The sequence below is a fragment of the Aplysia californica genome, unplaced genomic scaffold (assembly GCF_000002075.1).
Source record: "Aplysia californica isolate F4 #8 unplaced genomic scaffold, AplCal3.0 scaffold00837, whole genome shotgun sequence".
In the NCBI taxonomy this organism is placed as follows: Eukaryota; Metazoa; Mollusca; class Gastropoda; order Aplysiida; family Aplysiidae; genus Aplysia; species Aplysia californica.
The window spans coordinates 67,478-73,814 of NW_004798107.1; the positions used below are offsets into that span (position 1 = coordinate 67,478).

At 39.4% G+C, this 6,337-nt stretch overlaps 2 non-coding genes across 2 annotated transcripts; one reads left to right on the forward strand and one right to left on the reverse strand.

Annotated features, from left to right (window-relative positions):
- Window positions 1-1,736: 1,736 nt before the first annotated feature.
- On the reverse strand, window positions 1,737-1,872 carry LOC118478691. The gene has a single exon (XR_004859229.1). It is a non-coding gene; the product is annotated as a U4 spliceosomal RNA (small nuclear RNA).
- A 3,385-nt stretch (window positions 1,873-5,257) lies between these two features.
- LOC118478690 lies at window positions 5,258-5,394 on the forward strand. Its single transcript, XR_004859228.1, has one exon. It is a non-coding gene; the product is annotated as a U4 spliceosomal RNA (small nuclear RNA).
- The last annotated feature ends 943 nt before the right edge of the window (window positions 5,395-6,337 follow it).

Consider the following 6,337-nt stretch of genomic DNA (forward strand, 5'->3'; position numbering starts at 1 on the left):
AACTGTCTATATATTAAATCTGAGACTCCATTTGAAAGTAACTGTTAAATACTTATGGTATTGCGGTTTTGCATGAGATGACAAATTATAAAATCGTTGTTTATTGCAGCACCTGATTCTATAGGTTGTAAACGCAAAGCTAATGAATTTAATTCCTTGTTTTCAAAATATCTTGATTCCCCTTGAGTAGTAGTGCGCTATAACAGATATTATAAAAAGTCAGCGCCATTGTCGAGTTATGCCTCTTAAGCAGCTCGAATCTGCAAAGGGGCATAAATGTGTTTTGAAAGAAAAAACCAAAGCAAAGCAAAACAAACAAACAGACAAACAAAACAAAACAATCGTAAATTGAACCTTTCTATAAAGCTTTCCGTGTTTGGTCGCTTATGACTTTGTCCTATTGCAAACGGACGCTAATTATTAAGTGGGGTGAGAGGGTAAGGCTGAAAGGGGGAAGCAGAGGTAATTTTGGTTCCTTGAATTAATTTGGGTTTTCCCCCTTAACGTTTCAGTTGCTTTTCTCGATTATCAGTTACAGTCAGCTCTGTCCTAGACGACCACCCAATAGACAGGGGGCGTCACGGAAAGTGTTTTTGAAATGTCGAAAAAGGTAATGATAAAATAACATTTTAAAATATTTAAAAGAAACGAAAAGGTGTGGTGAATTGGAAAGTGGCTATTGAAATACAGGTGATTATCTAGAGCAGCCTGGATCTTTTTTAAAAAAAGTGTTTTACGGCCCTCGTAATTGCATAAGGTCATATGAGCGCTGGACACATTAAACTTTTTAAGTGGGTGAGAAATTCTGAATTTTGACCGGGTGGTGGCTGAAGCCTACTCTTTTCGATTTTGGAACACCAAGGGATCTTTTAACGTGCACAAGTTGCGCACGGTCCCTCCTACTTTTTTTGCCCTTGTCCGAGAAGGCTCCTACCAGAGGATCAGGGGTGTGGCCAAAAGACAGCAGTAAGAAGGAGCCAAGGAGTAGCAGTAGAAAGGCTGCAGAAAGAGTCAGGAGCCCAAAAGGAGGGGGCAAAGGAGGTGAGGGGGTGAGGGCAGAAAGAGGAGACGAAAGCAGACGACAGAACATTGCTGGAGAGCAGTAAAGGAGGTGAAAGGGGACAATTTTATACCCCCCAAAAAATTCGTCGCTACCCAGATTCGAACCCGGGACCTTTGAATGAGAGGCCAACACCTCAACCTCTAGGCCACGAGAGCCCCCCCCCCCGAGAGATTAACCTTTCGGAGACAGGCGTTCAATTCAGAGGTCTCGCCTCTTAAAAACCTAACATTGTTGACAGGAGCACTAAATATGCACAATTTCAACGTTTGTTTCTCCAAGTCCGGTGAACGTGTGGGCTGCTCGACACGCTACCTCACAAGTACAGAGTTTGGTCTGACATTTTTACCCGTTTAGAGTTACTAAGACCATGAGGTCAGAAAGCAATTTTTATTGTTATTTCTGATCTATCGATAGTGTGTAAAATTATTTGAAGTCGCTGTCAAGATATCCAAAGAAACTCATTCAAAAGAGCTTCACATTTTGTGAAACGTAATTTTTAAAAAAAGTAAAAATCCTCAAAACTAGGCATATAGTAGACAGAACTTTGTGATTCTTGTGCACCGAAGTGTCTGCAAGAGGGCCAGAATCTAACAACCAAACGTGCGTGCCTAACATTTACATTTTACATTGTCATACATAATAAAGAAGGGCCTAATCGTTTTTGTTATATAAGCTCTCTTAAGAGCAGAAAAAATTGCACAAGCCGACATGTGAGTCGACCGTGCGGGGTATTGGGAGTAGTTTTCAACCAGCAATAACCACGCCTCGGTAAAACCTCATTGGCTATGGTACCGCCACTGCGCAAAGATAACTGTCTATAAATTAAACATGAGTTGCGATAGAAAGTAACTGTTAGATTCTTATGGTACAGCGGTTTGGCATGAGATGACATATTATAAATCGTTGTTCATTACAGCACGTGATTCTATAGGTTGTAAACGCAAAGCCAATGAAATTAATTCTTAGTTTTCAAAATGTCTTAATTTGTCTTTTATAGTAAAGAGTTATAAAGAACATTAGAAAAAGTCAGCGTCGTTGTCGAGTTATGCCCCTTAAGAATCACGAATCTGCAAAGGGGCATAACTGTGCTTTGAAAGAAAAAAACAAACAAACAAACAGACAAACAAAACTAACCAAACGTAAATTAAACCTTTTTATAAAGCTTTCCCTATTTGGTCTCTTATGACTGTCCAATCGGAGACGGACGTTAAAAGGGTGGACTTAGAGGTTAAGGCTGAAAGGAAGAAGCAGAGGTAATTTTGGTCCCTCTAATTAATTTAGGTTTTCTCCCTTAAGATTTCAGTTGCTTTTCTGGATTATCAGTTCGATCAGTTACAGTAAGCAGAGCTGTTTTAAAGTACTTTTAAAAATGTGCTTAAGTACAAATTTAAGTACAATCTAAAATATGTACTTAAGTACAGTAAAAGTACTTTCCTGTAAATGTACTTGAGTACAAGTACTTTTTTAAAAAGTACTTATGAGTACATTTTGAGTACTTTCTGCTAATGTGATAACACACTTCAGTGTTAATGCAAAACATCGTATTGAATAACGTATTTAGTATACAAATTAGGCCATTTATTACTAATAATGTAAACAGTATACAAAGCATTTGAATATACGCACTGAACGTAGGTGGAAATGGTCCGTGAAATTAAAAAAAACCCAGCAAACAAACAGATGCAACTAGCGAGTAAGTGATATCATGAATAGAACTTGTTTGAGCAAGACAATATGATCAAATGTAAGTCAGTCCTAGAGGTCGGAAAGTAGGAAAAGTATCCAAATTGTAAAAATAGAGACAAAATTGCTCTTAAGAAAAAATAAAATTGATGAAAATGGCCAGCAAAAAAAAAATGGATACGTGCATTGAATTCTTCATTAACAAATCCTCAAGGAATCAAGGTAGCCTTAAGCACAAACCACAAAAAAAAGTTGAAAAGAAATTTAGGTAGCCTAAAAATTGTTAGATTGATATACATTGAGAACTCAATTTCAGTTTCAATTAATTATAATAGTGGCAAGAAATATTTTGGTAACACTGTGTTGTCCAAGGCGCCCATGGCAAACCAAAATAGGTCTACATGTAATTTCCTAGAGTTTAGTAAGTGTAGTGGAACCAAAAATTCTCTACTACAGTAGTCTCCGCCTTAGATCCCAGTGCTTGGAAGCAAGGGAAATACGGGATCTTAGCCGACGAAGCCAAGGAAGAATCTACAATGACCCACGAACTGACGTGACCCTGGGTGGGTTTATGAAATATGGCGAGCAAAGAGTGGTCAACCTTGATGTCCAATAACAGTAGCATGGTAGCATGAGGCAAGCCTTAATTTTATACCGAACACTCATTAGCATTTCATCTCGAGATCTTTATCTACGTTTATCGAGTTGTCCATCCCCTAGGCCTTCTCAGTTCCCCTTTACCTGTCCAAACATTGTAGCCTTCCATCTCTGATTGAGTCCCCCCTCCTTTGTCGTTACGTACCATTACGCTGTGATCACACCAATTAAAATTCAGACTGTCTCGCAAAGTCAGGAATAGAGAAAAACTGCCTTCAACTTCAATGGTTAGGGAAGAGTTCACAGTTCGATGTGATCCTGCCTGGAGCGAATTTGTAGGTTGTAGGCCCTACCCACCCAGCGAGTTATGTGAGTTCAGGTGGCGAGCTCAGATGCGAGTGCGATGTTTGGTGAAAAGAAACGCATCGGTCAGTTCACACCTCGGTGTGATCGCGTCTGGGGATCATTGTACCGTTTCATGGAGTTTTACAATGCTTGTGATCACATTCACGAGAGTGGCTGATCTTTGACGCGATGGGCAGTTCTTTGATCTCAACTTTTAACTCTTGGTTATCGGCTGTGCCCGCCCAGGTGTTTGTTCCGTAAATTATGATTAGAAATACCGGCACTTACTCTTTCATTAAGCTTCAAAAGTACTCAAAATGTACTTTAAAAATACTCAAAATGTGCTTTAAAAATACTCAAAAGTACTTCTATAAAAAGTATCGGAGTACAGTAAAAGCATTGATTCTCAAAATGTACCGGAGTACAGTAAAAGTACCGAAAATTGTAACGTAAGTACAATTACCGGAGTACTTGTACTCCGTTACAACCAGCTCTGACAGTAAGCACTGTCCAACATCACCACCCAATAGAAAGGGGGCGTCTCGGAAAGTAGCGTTATAATATTGATAAATAAATGAATAAAGAAAGAAAAAAAGAAAGAAAGAAAGAAAGAAAGAAAGAAAGAAAGAAAGAAAGAAAGAAAGCAAAAACGGAAAAGGGGGGGGGGGGATTAAGAAGTGGTCATTCGTATAGAGGTGATTATCTCGGGTGTGTGGCTGTTGAAGCAGTTTGGACTGTACATGTGTATATTTCTTCTACCCACTGCCTATTGTCACGATCGATTCTGTTCGGTTTGGTAGGCGGGGTTAGCTAGACTGAGGACGAAAAGTGACCATCGTGGCAAAAACCGAACGAAGACGATGCGCCAATGGTGATCGCCAAAAGCAAATGTGTTTGTTTTCAAGGCTACGAGTGGGGGGATCGGTTTGTGTTAGAGAACTGATCACCCAGTGGGCACTGGATAATAACACGATGTTGTGTCCACCAGAGTGGAAATGAAGCAAATAGCAGGACACACACTGACGTTACCACAAAGAACATGCACAATCTCTCACCAAAATACTCAGCACTGTCGTGTTGTGAATGAGTCGTTAAGTGTTACTCACAGGAATGTTCTTCGAGTCGCGGTGCCAACAAGATAAACTAATTTATAATTAAAGGAGGTAATCTGGAAAGCTGTGTAAAAATAAATGTAATGAGTTGTTGTGTATGTTTCTTGTGTGTGTGTGTGTGTTTGTGTGTGTGTGTGTGTGTGTGTGTGTGTGTGTGTGTGTGTGTGTGTGTGTTTGTGTGTGTTATACACTTTTTCAAGTCAGAAGCTAATAAGGGGCATAATCAGACAATTGTACTGAATCTTTCCATTGGTGTTACCAATTCTTTACAATAATTTTAATAAAACATTTTGCAAACAACGACTTTAAGTTATCAGCCTTGTATAATTTACCAACAATTCGAAAACGTGAAACCGATAATTTCCTAATACACCTTATTATTTATTTATGCCATATCTGAATACCATGAAAACCTAACATTCTTTCAAATGTACCTCACGTTTAACAATGGACAGTTATCTTTGCGCAGTGGCGGTACCATAGCCAATGAGGTTTTACCGAGGCGTGGTTATTGCTGGTTGAAAACTACTCCCAATACCCCGCACGGTCGACTCACCCGTCGGCTTGTGCAATTTTTTTCTGCTCTTACGAGAGCTTATTTTGAAAACAATAATTTGATGTTAGTGAAATACCTGGATACCTGGATACCTGGAGGTGTCATCTCTGACTCAAACGTTGACGTGTAATGATCCTCCATCTTTCAGGGATGCGAGCTGCCCTTGCACATTCTGCTATATACAGGCCAGTCCATGTTTTTAATCTTGTCCATCTATGTTATTTTTTGTCTTCCTCTGGCTCTCCTGCCCCACATCTTTCCTTCCGTCTCTGGTCTTTTTAATTAAGTGGGTTAGTAAAAAAAAATCTTCTTAAAATAAATACATTTTTTGTAATGTACCAGATCTGCAACAAACATCAGAGACCATTGCCCAGCATAACTTATTTGTTTCCTCTGATACTCTCAAATAAACTAAATAATTGTCTTAAGTCTTTTCCTGCCGTCCATCAGTCCAGACATACCAAGTATTTTGTTCTGGGTCTACCCCTGTTTGTTTTCCATTTCTTCGCATTTTTAAAACTTTAAAAAACCCTCCTCTGATACTGTTGAGCGTCGAGGGGAGACACAGTTTTCTACGGTAGGTCAACTCTGCAACACTTTAAATTGAGAAGTTTTATTTTTTCAGGGTTTGCTTGACTCCCTCAAACAATCCTTGGCGTGGTCTATCTCATCCTTTCTAGCCAGAGTACCTGGTGCAATAGACTCTCGAAGCTGGCTGACTAGATGACATTCAAAAGAGGTGGCCAAAACACGTTAGTCCTTGTTTTTCGGAGAAATACAATCAGGACTCTGTGACTACAGTTGCTCTTACACCTTCCTTTCTCGGCATGTCTCATCTTCTGATGTTAATGGATTTTCGGAGACAGTAAGCAGTAATTTTGCTTCCCTGAGTTTTCCTAAAAGCCCAAATCTGGCGTTGATAGCATAGTGTTGGCATAATTATTAAGGTGGGGTTTTTTTTAGTTTTGTTGGTTTTTGTTC